The 16,334-nt window shown below is 42.5% G+C and overlaps 1 protein-coding gene across 1 annotated transcript in view; it reads right to left on the reverse strand.

The window, feature by feature from the left end:
* Positions 1 to 6,700, reverse strand: part of pgm2l1 (phosphoglucomutase 2-like 1) — a 196,278-nt gene extending 189,578 nt beyond the window's left edge. The window contains exon 1 of the mRNA XM_034168705.1: positions 6,648 to 6,700. The gene's annotated coding sequence lies outside the window, so the exon portion shown is untranslated. The remainder of the gene's footprint in view (positions 1 to 6,647) is intronic.
* Between the last annotated feature and the right edge of the window lie 9,634 nt (positions 6,701 to 16,334).

Here is a 16,334-nt window from a genome sequence, read left to right on the forward strand (position 1 = left end):
AATCCAATCTGGCAGAAACCGGTAGCCAATGAAGGGATGCCAGAATGGGAGTAATGTGGTCAAACCTTCTACTTTGTGTCAAAATTCTGGCAGCAGCATTCTGCACCAACTGAAGTCCTCGAATGCTAGACTGCGGCAGACCAGAAAATAAAGCATTACAACAATCCAATCTAGAAGAGACAAATGCGTGAATCAGAGTCTCAGCATCAGCCATAGACAGGATGGGGCGAATCTTTGCTATATTTCTCAGATGAAAGAAAGCAGTCCTCGTAATGTCCCTAATGTGGAGGTCAAAGGACAACGTAGGATCAAAGATTACCCCAAGGTTCCTCACTTTGTCAGTATGATGTATAACACATGAACCTAGGCTAAGCGCCAGCTGATCAAATTGGTGCCGATGTCTTGCTGGGCCAAGAACCATCATTTCAGTCTTATCAGAGTTCAAAAGTAGAAAGTTGCTAGACATCCAACTTCTCACTGCTGCAAGACAGTCCTGTAAAGATTTTATGTGGACAGGATTTCCAGCAGCTATCAGCATATACAACTGAGTATCATCAGCATAACAATGAAAAGCAATCCCGAAACGCCGCAAAATGTTCCCAAGGGGTGCCATATACAGGGAAAAAAGCAAGGGACCCAGAACGGATCCCTGCGGAACCCCGAACTTCATGCCCTTAAAGTCAGAGGTAGTGTCATTGCACAAAACACAATGGGAATGACCAGACAGATAAGACGTCAGCCACACAAGAGCAGTTCCAGTAATTCCGAAACAGTTTTCTAGCCTATCAAGTAGAATATGATGATCAACTGTGTCAAACGCAGCACTGAGATCCAACAACACCAATGCTGTAGTAGTATCCGAGTCCATTGCTCGCAGAAGATCATTAACTACTTTAATAAGTGCTGTTTCCGTGGAGTGATGTCTTCTAAAAGAAAAGCATGTTCAACAGGTGCTGGCTTCATCCTTAAATAGGGGACACCTGATTCACACCTGTTTGTTCCACAAAATTGACAAACTCACTGACTGAATGCCACACTACTACAACCCCTGGCAAAAATTATGGAATCACCGGCCTCAGAGGATGTTCATTCAGTTGTTTAATTTTGTAGAAAAAAAGCAGATCACAGACATGACACAAAACTAAAGTCATTTCAAAATGCAACTTTCTGGCTTTAAGAAACACTATAAGAAATCAAGAAAAAAAGATTGTGGCAGTCAGTAACGGTTACTTTTTTAGACCAAGCAAAGGGAAAAAAATATGGAATCACTCAATTCTGAGGAAAAAATTATGGAATCACCCTGTAAATTTTCATCCCCCAAATTAACACCTGCATCAAATCAGATCTGCTCATTGACATTGACCCTATGTGTCTTTTTGCAAGGAATGTTTTCGCAGTTTTTGCTCTATGGCAAGATGCATTATCATCTTGAAAAATGATTTCATCATCCCCAAACATCCTTTCAATTGTCCAAAATATCAACATAAACTTGTGCATTTATTGATGATGTAATGACAGCCATCTCCCCAGTGCCTTTACCTGACATGCAGCCCCATATCATCAATGACTGTGGAAATTTACATGTTCTCTTCAGGCAGTCATCTTTATAAATCTCATTGGAAAGGCACCAAACAAAAGTTCCAGCATCATCACCTTGCCCAATGCAGATTCGAGATTCATCACTGAATATGACTTTCATCCAGTCATCCACAGTCCACAATTGCTTTTCCTTAGCCCATTGTAACCTTGTTTTTTTTTCTGTTTAGGTGTTAATGATGGTTTTTGTTTAGCTTTTCTGTATGTAAATCCCATTTCCTTTAGGCGGATTCTTACAGTTCGGCCACAGACGTTGACTCCAGTTTCCTCCCATTCGTTCCTCATTTGTTTTGTTGTACATTTTTCGATTTTTGAGACATATTGCTTTAAGTTTTCTGTCTTGACGCTTTGATGTCTTCCTTGGTCTACCAGTATGTTTGCCTTTAACAACCTTCCCATGTTGTTTGTATTTGGTCCAGAGTTTAGACACAGCTGACTGTGAACAACCAACATCTTTTGCAACATTGCGTGATGATTTACCCTCGTTTAAGAGTTTGATAATCCTCTCCTTTGTTTCAATTGACATCTCTCATGTTGGAGCCATGATTCATGTCAGTCCACTTGGTGCAACAGCTCTCCAAGGTGTGATCACTCCTTTTTAGATGCAGACTAAAGAGCAGATCTGATATGATGCAGGTGTTAGTTTTGGGGATGAAAATTTACAGGGTGATTCCATAATTTATTCCTCAGAATTGAGTGATTCCATATTTTTTTCCTCTGCTTGGTCTAAAAAAGTAACCGTTACTGACTGCCACAATCTTTTTTTCTTGATTTCTTATAGTGTTTCTTAAAGCCAGAAAGTTGCCATTTGAAATGACTTTAGTTTTGTGTCATGTCTGTGATCTGCTTTTTTTCTACAAAATTAAACAACTGAATGAACATCCTCCGAGGCCGGTGATTCCATAATTTTTGCCAGGGGTTGTATTATTGTGAACACCCCCTTTTCTACTTTTTTTTTTACTAATAGCCCAATTTCATAGCCTTAAGAGTGTGCATATCATGAATGCTTGGTCTTGTTGGATTTGTGAGAATCTACTGAATCTACTGGTACCTTGTTTCCCATGTAACAATAAGAAATATACTCAAAACCTGGATTAATCTTTTTAGTCACATAGCACTACTATTATTCTGAACACTACTGTATATCACCCAAATCTGTTGTTGATTGATTTATTTTTTACTGCAGTCAAAAAGATTTGGGCTTCAGATGACAAGGGAAATGTCCAAGCAGTTGTTGGTCCTTACCGTTTGTGTGACACGTCCTTTGGGACACTGCAGGGGTCACAGTGGCCGGCTGATGATGTAAGATGCTGTTCATTCAAGTCTGAAAACCCTAACATTATTCTTTCATTGCTATGCTAAGTCTTGTGTGTGTGTGTGTGTGTGTGTGTGTGTGTGTGTGTGTGTGTGTGTGTGTGTGTGTGTGTGTGTGTGTGTGTGTGTGTGTGTGTGTGTGTGTGTGTGTGTGTGTGTGTGTGTGTGTGTGTGTGTGTGTGTGTTACAGGTTATAGATGCATATTCTTGCTAAGAAACAGCAGGCCATTCAATGTTTCTGGCTGTTGCCACATTGCTTTTTGTTTTCTTCCTCTGTGTTACTTTATGCTCCTCTAACATTTTTGTAATCTAATCTTATTTGAACAGAACCCTGTTGGTCATCTGAATGCTGTGGTAGGATCCACTCTGCTTGTAAATGGCAGATTTCAGGCACTTGAAAAGGTCATTTTGATACTTTTTGATCCAGTAATACTCTGGATAACATTGGATAACTATGCACATCATTAATAAAGTAGATAATTAATTATCAAATACATACCTCAGATGAATGGGCCACAAGAGGAAATGTGGATCTGCCCTCTGAATGTCGGCGCCCACTGGATTTTATTGGTATGAAGCCTCTCATCACAGAGCTTCATACATAAACACTTCAGTTGACTGCTGATACGTCAGACCTTGTTCTTTGTTGTATTAATATAAAAACATTTTAGATTGTCAACATTCACAGAAGCAGCTGGTGCTTGTTGATCCGCTCTCAAATGAGGACATTTATGAGCCCAAGATTCTGCAAAACTGGAGGTGAATTTTTAATAATCTCAGTTTCTTTGGTTGACCTTCAGCTGCCTGGTTTTTAATTTTAAAAAGAATTGACCTCATGCTTTTGTTGCTGTTTTAACAACCATTAGGAATTTGTTGAGAAGGACCAGCAGTGGTGATACAGAGATGTGGGCTGCCACAACACTGAGGCACAGGAAGCAGGAGGATGGACACAGCTATGCAATTTTAGTGTTAATGGTAAACATCTTCAGGAGGTTTCTTTTGACCATTTTTGTACTAAGCTGTACTATGACCTAAATATGCAGAATGCCTTTTGTTTTTGCAGTTTGCCAAAGCCTACCTCAGCAAAATAGATTTGGTGAATATTCAAACCCACCAGCAAGCCACAGCGGAGGCACGGTTAAAAGTGGCTTGTTCTCTACTGGAGAGAGGAGGTGTACCAGAACAAAATTAAAACCAGGTCCACACTCCATCAAAGACCCCCAGCTCTGCACTTGCCTCCAGTGTCACGCCATCTTAGGTCCCCAGCTTTGCTGTTGCAGGATGGAGTCTGTAGGACCAGAGTCAATGAGTTGCTCAATGACCACCCCCCACCCCGACAGTGTACTGGACACCTGCATGGACTCTTGTTGATTGTGTTCTGTTCTGTATTGCAAATCTTTTTGGTATAATGGCCTAAGCAGTGGATCACCCCTTTGAGTCTGGTCTGCTTGAGGTTTCTTCCTCAGTATCATCAGAGGGAGTTTTTTTCTTACCACTGTCACCTGTGTTCTTGCTCTAGGGGTTGATAAGCTTAGACCTTATTTGTGGGAAGCTCCTTGAGGCAGCTTTGTTGTGATTTGGCACTATATAAATTAAATAAACTGAACTGAATAGTTTTAGTTTGTTTTTGATTTGTTTCTGTTGAATTTATTGTTATTTTTGTAGCTTATTAGTATATTGTGTTCTGTGTTATTGTTTATTTTCTGTAAAGCACTTTGGGTATCTTGAGTTGTTGTAAATGTGCTGTATAAATAAATTTGACCTTGTACAAAATGTCGTAATTGTTTTAACAAGATACATTTTTGAAAAGTGCATGATGTAATTTATCGCTGTACTGGACGTGGGATGATACAGATTTTTTTCAGTCACAACTGTCTTGGCCATAGCAATTGTGATTAATGATAATATTACAATGATTAATAAACGTGTACAAGTTTAAAAAGACCTTAAAATGCCGGAATCACTGTTTTTACTGTATAGTTTTTCCTATGAGCCAATATCAACTGAACTTGTAATAAATATAGTAAATTATCTGTCCACAAATTCCAAAGGGCATTAAGGTGCAAATAAATGATTGTTGTGACAAACAATTATCACGATAATAAAAAATAATAGCCACGGTTTTTATTGCGATAAACAATATTGTATATCGTCCCATTCCTAGTATATAACAAGTTGAATATTGAATATAACTCCTATCAAGTACTTGAAATGAAGAGACAGAATCTGTTCTGTATATTTATGTGTATGTGACAATACACCCTACTCAGTAAATACACAGCACAGCCTACATTAACTATATCAATGATCATTCATTGATAAATTCTTATTTAGAGTTTTTATTCTGGGCATTTTACCTATAATATATACACCACCTACGTCAGGGGTTCTTACATTTGTAAAGTAACTTGCCTGTAAAAATAAACCATCCCAAGTTAAGAGGAGTCAAAGTTTTTTTATTAATTGTATTCAGTGTATTTAGAGCCTAGTAAGTAAAACATTTTCTGTATTTTACGTTAGGACCATAAATGTATGTATATTTTGCCTGTTGAAATAAACTAACTCCAGTTTAAAAATACTAATCGTTTTATAGTCAGTAGATTTTATACATTACTACGTTCGGATGAACAATTTATACATTTACTCGCCCATCAAAATAAGCGAACTTCGTCAAGTAATTTTTTTCAGTGCACACGTGTGCAGTTACGTGAGGAACCTGATCATCCGGACGAGGAACCTGATCATCCGGACGAGGAACCTGATCATCCGGACGAGGAACCTCATCATCCGGACGAGGAACCTCATCATCCGGACGAGGAACCTCATCATCCGGACGAGGAACCTCATCATCCGGACGAGGAACCTCATCATCCGGACGAGGAACCTCATCATCCGGACGAGGAACGTCATCATCCGGACGAGGAACGTCGCATCCGTACGAGGAACCTGATCATCCGACGAGAACCTCATCATCCGGACGAGGAACCTGATCATCCGGACGAGGAACGTCATCATCCGGACGAGGAATCTCATCATCCGGAACGAGGAACGTCATCAGCCGGACGAGGAACCTGATCATCCGGACGAGGAACCTCATCATCCAGACGAGGAACGTCATCATCCGGACGAGGAACGTCATCATCCGGACGAGGAACCTCATCATCCGGACGAGGAACCTCATCATCCGGACGAGGAACCTCATCATCCGGACGAGGAACCTCATCATCCGGACGAGGAACCTCATCATCCGGACGAGGAACGTCATCATCCGGACGAGGAACGTCGTCATCCGGACGAGGAACCTGATCATCCGGACGAGGAACCTCATCATCCGGACGAGGAACCTGATCATCCGGACGAGGAACGTCATCATCCGGACGAGGAATCTCATCATCCGGACGAGGAACGTCATCATCCGGACGAGGAACCTGATCATCCGGACGAGGAACCTCATCATCCAGACGAGGAACGTCATCATCCGGACGAGGAACGTCATCATCCGGACGAGGAACGTCATCATCCGGACGAGGAACCTCATCATCCGGACGAGGAACCTCATCATCCGGACGGGACGCCGGCAGACCGGTGACGTTGTGAAGGTCAACGAGGCCCCCTACAGGCGCAGCGGCGCTACTGCAACATTAATTTGAACCAGAAACCCGGACTCAGGGTTCGCGTTCAGCTTCCAGCTGCGGCTTTTGCCGTCAGTCCGCTCAGTTCGGTACCGACAGACCCACCTGGTCCCAGCGGAGCCACTGACCCACGGCCTCGTCCAGACGCGGCTCCCCGGTTCTCCGAGTGCTCCCGCCGGCGTCCCGGTCGCCGCTGGTTCCGGTCCGGTCTCCCATGGTGACCGAGAAGCGGGTTCACTGTCTGCCTGAAGTCCAGCCGACAGTCCGACCCGGCACCCATCCGCCGGCCCGCTCCGGTCCGGTACAAGCAGTCTGGAAGATTCCGCCGCACGCTTCGGCAGTCAAATTCGAGCCGGTGATGTCATCACTTTGCAGAATAAAAGCAAGTTTCAAAATAAAATTACGTTCATCAACAAAATAAAGTGAGATTTCATTTCAAAGGATTCTGTCATCAGGAAAAAATAGGATTAAAGTTTAATTGGATGTTTTTTTTTAAACAGAGAGAGTAAAATGGAAACAGAAAACAACATCAATTATCAAAGCAATAACAAAAAAAAAGCAGAGGCCACGCCCACCCGTTCTCAATGACTATTTTACATGCACCCAATAACCCTTTCATAACCCTTTCAGAACTGGAATATTAGCAATAACCCGGTTGCGCACGGCCATGTAAACACCTGCAAAAACCCAAATATGACCCCTGGGTTACTCCTTTTCTAACCCAAATATCAGGTCATATAAACGCGTATCGGAATATCCCCATAGAAAGGAACATTATTTTGTGTTCTGCACATGTCCTATCTGCAAGGAATCTTGGTCTTTTGAGTACAGCAACTACTTGTATGCGGCGCACACAACCCACCGGACACCACAGAAGCAGAGATAAACAAGCACAGGGAAATCCAGACGCGGCAACACAGCACTTTTGGAGCGAGGAGGAAACCGAGTACTTCATTAGTATCATGAAAAACATGAATATAATTTCTTTTATTGACAGTAGAAAGTACTGAGATAGCGACATTTACAAGAAGGTGGCCGAAAGGTTACACGAAGAAGGATGTGCACAAACGCCAGACCAAATCAAGCACCGGTGGAAGACGTGCGTCGCTGTTTAGATGGAGATATTCCAAAAGATACCAATGTCCATGTATAGAGGAGTAACTCTGTCTGCTTAAGCATGTAAACGGGTTATTCCTAATGCTTCAGAAACCGGAATATTGACCTTAACCCGAATATTAACGGCATGTAAACGTAGCCAGTGTCATGTGGTGTAAAAGTTGTGCCAAATCCACTTTGGGTCTGCTGTGGCAGGACAAACGCTCAATAATAATAATACAAAAGAAAGAGTTATTTTTATGAAGACGTAACTCAGACAGTTTAGAAACGGAGGTCAGAAAACAAAACGAAGACTCAGAAAACTGAAGACTCACACAGGGATCAAATAAGGGATCACACAGGGGTCAAATAAGGGATCACACAGGGATCAAATAAGGGATCACACAGGGGTCAAATAAGGGATCACACAGGGATCAAATAAGGGATCACACAGGGGTCAAATAAGGGATCACACAGGGATCAAATAAGGGATCACACAGGGATCAAATAAGGGATCACACAGGGGTCAAATAAGGGATCACACAGGGATCAAATAAGGGATCACACAGGGGTCAAATAAGGGATCACACAGGGGTCAAATAAGGGATCACACAGGGATCAAATAAGGGATCACACAGGGGTCAAATAAGGGATCACACAGGGATCAAATAAGGGATCACACAGGGGTCAAATAAAGGATCACACAGGGATCAAATGAGGGATCACACAGGGATCAAATAAGGGATCATACAGGGATCAAATGAGGGATCACACAGGGATCAAATAAGGGATCATACAGGGATCAAATGAGGGATCACACAGGGATCAAATAAGGGATCACACAGGGATCAAATAAGGGATCACACAGGGGTCAATTGAGGGATCACACAGGGGTCAAATAAAGGATCACACAGGGATCAAATAAGGGATCACACAGGGGTCAATTGAGGGATCACACAGGGATCAAATAAGGGATCATACAGGGATCAAATGAGGGATCACACAGGGATCAAATAAGGGATCACACAGGGATCAAATAAGGGATCACACAGGGATCAAATAAGGGATCACACAGGGATCAAATGAGGGATCACACAGGGGTCAAATAAAGGATCACACAGGGATCAAATGAGGGATCACACAGGGATCAAATGAGGGATCACACATGGGTCAAATAAAGGATCACACAGGGATCAAATGAGGGATCACACAGGGGTCAAACAAAGGATCACACAGGGATCAAATGAGGGATCACACAGGGGTCAAATAAGGGATCACACAGGGATCAAATAAGGGATCGCATATGGGTCAAATAAAGGATCACACAGGGATCAAATAAGGGATCACACAGGGATCAAATAAGGGATCGCATATGGGTCAAATAAAGGATCACACAGGGATCAAATAAGGGATCACACAGGGATCAAATAAGGGATCACACAGGGGTCAAATAAGGGATCACACAGGGATCGAATAAAGGATCACACAGGGATCAAATAAGGGATCACACAGGGATCAAATAAAGGATCACACAGGGATCAAATAAGGGATCACACAGGGATCAAATGAGGGATCACACAGGGGTCAAATAAGGGATCACACAGGGATCAAATAAGGGATCACATATGGGTCAAATAAAGGATCACACAGGGATCAAATAAGGGATCACACAGGGATCAAATAAGGGATCACACAGGGGTCAAATAAGGGATCCCACAGGGATCGAATAAAGGATCACACAGGGATCAAATAAGGGATCACACAGGGATCGAATAAAGGATCACACAGGGATCAAATAAGGGATCACACAGGGATCAAATGAGGGATCACACAGGGGTCAAATAAGGGATCACACAGGGATCAAATAAGGGATCACACAGGGATCAAATAAGGGATCACACAGGGGTCAAATAAGGGATCACACAGGGATCGAATAAAGGATCACACAGGGATCAAATAAGGGATCACACAGGGATCAAATAAGGGATCACACAGGGGTCAACTTGAAAAATCACACAGGGTCAACTGAAGCCATGAAGCTGCAGACAAGAAGCCATGGCTTCCTTCTTGTCTGCAGCTGTTAAAGTATGTTTATAACAGATTTAACTTTTTGTTATAATCGTTCAGACAAGCTGCGCTCTGATGTGATCTGCTGATGTCACCACACGCTCTGTTCAATTCTTCTTTACTCCACTTGACGAGCTGCACGTCATGTTGGACATTAGATCGCACCACATAGCACATTTGTGCGTGAAAGATTTTTTTGAACATTTCAAAATTCTCTGTGCAGAACAGCACGCACCGGCGCCCTTCTGGTGTCTGCACCTGTTAAAGACGAGTTTACTCTCCAGTATGACACATCACAACACAGCTCGTGCTATTGTGTGAGTCAAAGGCACGCTCGTGTCAGTGGGCCTTAAGAACGGGTTTGAGTTTCACCGGAGAGGACAAACTGCCCACTCATGGAAAAAAGTTTGCAGAGGAGCCTGCTTATTGATGGTTGAGAAATTGAGCTGCGTTCACATTATGAGCTGAAGTGAAGTCAATGTGCCAAATCAAATGATTTGATGTGAGATTTGAGTTCCTTCCTGTTTTATGAGCCGTCTGAACATGTCAAGTTTAACTGATATGTTTTTCTTGTTACCTTCCTTTGTGTTTGTGCTCAGATTCAGTTCTGATTTCATTCTGCTTTCTGTGTCATCACTGGTCATGTGACGGCTGTGAGATCAGATAACGGTCACTTACAAACAGGGAAAAAAAACACAAAAAAGATTCAGGAACAAATATGACAAGGACTCAGAAATGGACGGACTGTCATCAGAAACTGTAACCATGAAACCAGGACCAGAAGGAAAGTCAAAGTCAGCGCTGCAGAATCAACAGACGTCTGTCTGCATACGTCAGAAATGTCCAACAGAGGACATAAATCTACGATTGGTCCACACAGTCAAACAAGATGATCCTTCTGGTGCCACACCAGAGTCAATATGACTGACGGTTGACAACAGACAGAAATAAGTAAGAAAATGGTGAAACCACTTTAAACCTTTAAAAATGCAGAACTGTTTTAGGTGGTTTTACAAACATCAAGCTAAATATTTAACCAAATGTTGAGCACCTTAATACAAGAGTTAATGGCTCCTCCCCGAAAAGACAGATTTAAATAAAGTGTCTAATGACAGACATTTAACACGTGAGGGTGTGTTTATTCAAAGTGACAATTCATGGATGTTTTGTATCAGAGTCATATTGGATCCTGCAGCCTTTTGATATCAATTTGAATTTCAGGGGCACTTCTAAAATATTAATCAATTCAATTCAATTCCATTTGTTTTTTATATAGCGCCAAATCACAACAAACAGTTGCCCCAAGGCGCTTTATATTGTAAGGCAAGGCCATACAATAATGATGTAAAACCCCAACGGTCAAAACGACCCCCTGTGAGCAAGCACTTGGCGACAGTGGGAAGGAAAAACTCCCTTTTAACAGGAAGAAACCTCCAGCAGAACCAGGCTCAGGGAGGGGCAGTCTTCTGCTGGGACTGGTTGGGGCTGCGGGAGAGAACCAGGAAAAAGACATGCTGTGGAGGGGAGCAGAGATCGATCACTAATGATTAAATGCAGAGTGGTGCATACAGAGCAAAAAGAGAAAGAAACAGTGCATCATGGGAACCCCCCAGCAGTCTAAGTCTATAGCAGCATAACTAAGGGATGGTTCAGGGTCACCTGATCCAGCCCTAACTATAAGCTTTAGCAAAAAGGAAAGTTTTAAGCCTAATCTTAAAAGTAGAGAGGGTGTCTGTCTCCCTGATCTGAATTGGGAGCTGGTTCCACAGGAGAGGAGCCTGAAAGCTGAAGGCTCTGCCTCCCAGTCTACTCTTACAAACCCTAGGAACTACAAGTAAGCCTGCAGTCTGAGAGCGAAGCGCTCTATTGGGGTGATATGGTACTACGAGGTCCCTAAGATAAGATGGGACCTGATTATTCAAAACCTTATAAGTAAGAAGAAGAATTTTAAATTCTATTCTAGAATTAACAGGAAGCCAATGAAGAGAGGCCAATATGGGTGAGATATGCTCTCTCCTTCTAGTCCCCGTCAGTACTCTAGCTGCAGCATTTTGAATTAACTGAAGGCTTTTTAGGGAACTTTTAGGACAACCTGATAGTAATGAATTACAATAGTCCAGCCTAGAGGAAATAAATGCATGAATTAGTTTTTCAGCATCACTCTGAGACAAGACCTTTCTAATTTTAGAGATATTGCGCAAATGCAAAAAAGCAGTCCTACATATTTGTTTAATATGCGCTTTGAATGACATATCCTGATCAAAAATGACTCCAAGATTTCTCACAGTATTACTAGAGGTCAGGGTAATGCCATCCAGAGTAAGGATCTGGTTAGACACCATGTTTCTAAGATTTGTGGGGCCAAGTACAATAACTTCAGTTCTATCTGAGTTTAAAAGCAGGAAATTAGAGGTCATCCATGTCTTTATGTCTGTAAAATTAATATTAATAAAATAATATTTTTTAAAAATGGCTGTTTGTGCAAAATTTTGTGTTTTTTGGGGGGGGGGGGAGCCCTCAGAGGGAGTCTTGCCCAGGGAGTAATTCAGTGTAGAACCACCACTGCCTCCACATTAGAGATATTATGAGGACTGCTTTCTTCTACCTGTGAAATATAGTGAAGATTCGTCCCATCCTGTCTATGGCTGATGCTGAGACCCTGACCCATGTGTTTATCTCTTCTCGATTGAACTACTGCAATGTTCTATTTTCTGGTTTACTGCAGTCTAGCATTAGGGCTCTCCAACTGGTTCAAAATACTGCAGCCAGACTTTTGACAGAAAGCAAAAATTTTGACCACATTACACCCATTTTGGTGTCTCTTCACTGGCTTCCTGTCTCAGTGAGATCAGATTTTAAGGTTCTGCTACTTTTCTATAAAATTATTCATGGACTGGCACCTCCCTACCTAGCTGACCTAATTAAACCTTACGTACCGGCCCGGGCTTTGTGTTCTCAGGGTGCAGAACTACTTTGTGTCCCTAGGGTGAATAAGAAGTCTGGGGGTCACAGAGCTTTCTCTTATCGTGCCCGTTCTGTGGAATGATCTCCCTATGTCAATAAAACAGTCAGATTCTGTGGAGACTTTCAAATCCAGACTTAAGACGCACTTACTTTCCCTTTCATATGGCAGCATACTGGCATAGTACAGTTCTGCACTTTTTAGTCTTTTAAATTCATTCAACTTACCTAAAGTCTGGGCCTGTTAGTGAAGCTCAGGGCTAGTAGGCAGCGATCACCTTAGTATTTCTTCTGTTCTCCTGTCAGTTTACTGCTGATGAATTATATCTTAGGTGGGAGTTTTTCTGGGAGACTGATTCTGTTCTTTTTCTCTCTGTCTGAGGTATGGAGTGGGACAGCTACTGAACACAGGGAGCCAGATTGACAGACTGCACACTGCAGTCTGTATTCGTGGTGGGTGGTACTGTGGGAACAGGCCTGCTGGTGGCATGAGGACTGCTGGATGACCCCTGCCTGTGGCATAACTGCCTGCGTGGACGTCTCATCAAATACATACTCTTTTGCTCTTATGTCATGTTGTTTTGAATTCCTGTTTCTTCAGCTTTGCTAACCTTTGTAAAAACCTTGTAACTGTTAGAATGGCCCAAGCAGAGGGTCACCCCTTTCAGTCTGGTCTGCTTGAGGTTTCTTCCTCAAATCATCAGAGGGAGTTTTTTTCTTACCACTGTTGCCTGTGTTCTTGCTCTGGGGGTCGGTAAGGTTAGACCTTACTTGAGTGAAGCACCTTGAGGCAACTTTGTTGTCACTGTCACTGTTTAAACTACACCCCCAATTCCAATGAAGTTGGGACATTGCCATCTCATCTCATTTTCAACTGCTTAGTCCAATTAAGGGTCGCGGGGGGCTGGAGCCTATCCCAGCAATCATAGAGCGTGAGGCGGGGTACACCCAGGACAGGACGCCAGTCTGTCACAGGGCCACAAACAAACAAAAACATTCACACCCACAGACAATTTAAAGATTCCAATCCACCTAACCCGCGTGTCTTTGGATGTGGGAGGAAAACAGAGCACCTGCAAACTCCACACAGAAAGGCCACAGGCAGGAATTGAACCCATGACCTTCTAGCTGTGAGGCAACAGTGCTAACCACCAAGCCACCGTGCTGGTTGGGACATTGTGTAAAATGAAAATAAAAAACGAATACAATGAGTTGCAAATCCTCTTCAATCTATATTCAATTGAATACACCACAAACACAAGATATTTAATGTTCAAACTGATAAACTTTGTTGTTTTTGTGCTAATTTTTGCTCATTTTGAAATGGATGCCTGCAACACGTTTCAAAAAAGCTGGGACAGTGGTATGTTTACCGCTATGTTACATCACCTTTCCTTCTAACAACACTCAATAAGCGTTTGGGAACTGAGGACACTTAATTGTTGAAGCTTTGTAGGTGGAATTCTTTCCCATTCTTGCTTGATGTACGACTTCAGTTGTTCAACAGTCCGGGGTCTCTGTTGTCGTATTTTGTGCTTCATAATGCGCCACACATTTTCAATGGGCGACAGGTCTGGACTGCAGGCAGGCCAGTCTAGTACCTGCACTCTTTTACTACGAAGCCACGCTGTTGTAACACGTGCAGAATGTGGCTTGGCATTGTCTTGCTGAAATAAGCAGGGACGTCCCTGAAAAAGACGTTGCTTGGATGGCAGCATGTGTTGCTCCAAAATCTGGATGTACCTTTCAGCGTTGATGGTGCCATCACAGATGTGTAAGTTGCCCATGCCATGGGCACTAACACACCCCCATACCATCACAGATGCTGGCTTTTGAACTTTGCACTGGTAACAATCTGGATGGTCTTTTTCCTCTTTTGTCCGGAGGACACGATGTCCATGATTTCCAAAAACAATTTGAAATGTGGACTCATCAGACCACAGCACACCTTTCCACTTTGTGTCTGTCCATTACAAATGAGCTCGGGCACAGAGAAGACGGCGGCGTTTCTGGATGTTGTTGATGTTTGGCTTTCACTTTGCATTGTAGAGTTTTAACTTGCACTTGTAGATGTAGTGACGAACTGTGTTAACTGACAATGATTTTCTGAAGTGTTCCTCAGCCCACGCAGTAAGATCCTTTACACAATGATGTTGGTTTTTAATGCAGTGCCACCTCAGGGATCGAAGGTCACGGGCATTCAGTGTTGGTTTTTGGCCTTGCTGCTTACGTGTAGAAAGTTCTCCAGATTCTCTGAATCTTCAGATTATATTATGGACTGTAGATGATGGAATCCCTAAATTCTTTGCAATTGAATGTTGAGAAACATTGTTCTTATACTGTTGGACTATTTTTTCATGCAGTTGTCCACAAAGTGGTGATCCTCACCCCATTTTTGCTTGTGAACGGCTGAGACTTTTGGGGATGCTCCTTTTATACCCAATCATGACACTCACCTGTTTCCAAACAGGTGTTTTTTTTGAGCATTCATCAACTTTCCCAGTCTTTTGTTGCCACTGTCACAGCTTTTTTAAAACCTGTTGCAGGCATCCATTTCAAAATGAGCAAATATTTGCACAAAAACAATAAGTTTATCAGTTTGAACATTAAATATCTTGTCTTTGTGGTGTATTCAATTGAATATAGGTTGAAGAGGATTTGAAAATCATTGTATTGTTTTTATTTACATTTTACACAACGTCCCAACTTCATTGGAATTGGGGTTGTACATAAGTTGAAATTGAACTGACAGTTGTAAATGGTAAATGGACTGCATTTATATAGCACTTTTCCATCTGCATCAGACGCTTAAAGCGCTTTACAATAATGCCTCACATTCACCCCAATGTCAGGGTGCTGCCATACAAGGCGCTCACTACACACCGGGAGCAACTAGGGGATTAAAGGCCTTGCCCAAGGGCCCTGAGTGATTGATTGATTGAATAAACTTTATTGTCCCCAAGAGGCAATGTCTTGGGCAAAGTACTACAAAGTTGCATTAAAAGACACTGACAAAGACAAACACAAATAATACAAACACAAACATTAAAAAAACAAAACAAAACAAAAAAAAAAAACAGTTTTTGGGCGAGTAAAGTGCTAATGTGCTTTTGTGTTTAAGAGTTTGATAGAGGCTGGTACAAAGGAGAGTTTCAGCCTGTTGTTCCTGCACTGAGGCACTCTCAGTCTCCTCCCTGATGGAAGCAGCACATATCCAGGGAACAGCAGGTGATCTGGGTCGGTGGAGATGATGTTGGCCCGCCTCATCACTGCTTCTTCATAAATGTGTTGAATTGTGGGATGTTGTTTGAGTCCAATAATTTTCATTGCTGTCTTGTGAATGTTTGCTAACTTGTTTTTTGACTGAGCTGTTATATTCCCAAACCAGGCTATGAGCCCGTACCTGAGCAAACTCTCCATCATGGCTCGATAAAAAACAAGTAAAATGTTTGTGCTCACCCCATACAGCCTCAGCCTTCTTAAAAAAATAAAGTCTCTGCTGCAGGTGGGAGCACAGAAAGTCCACATGAGGCTTCCAACAGAGGGTGCTGAGTGATTTTCCAGTCAGGCGGGGATTTGAACCCATGATCTTCTGGACTCAAGCCCAACACCTTAACCACTAGACCAGGGGTGGCCAAGTTCAGTCCTCAAGAGCCACCTTCCTGACAC

This window comes from Thalassophryne amazonica, chromosome 4 (genome assembly GCF_902500255.1).
Source record: "Thalassophryne amazonica chromosome 4, fThaAma1.1, whole genome shotgun sequence".
NCBI lineage: Eukaryota > Metazoa > Chordata > Actinopteri > Batrachoidiformes > Batrachoididae > Thalassophryne > Thalassophryne amazonica.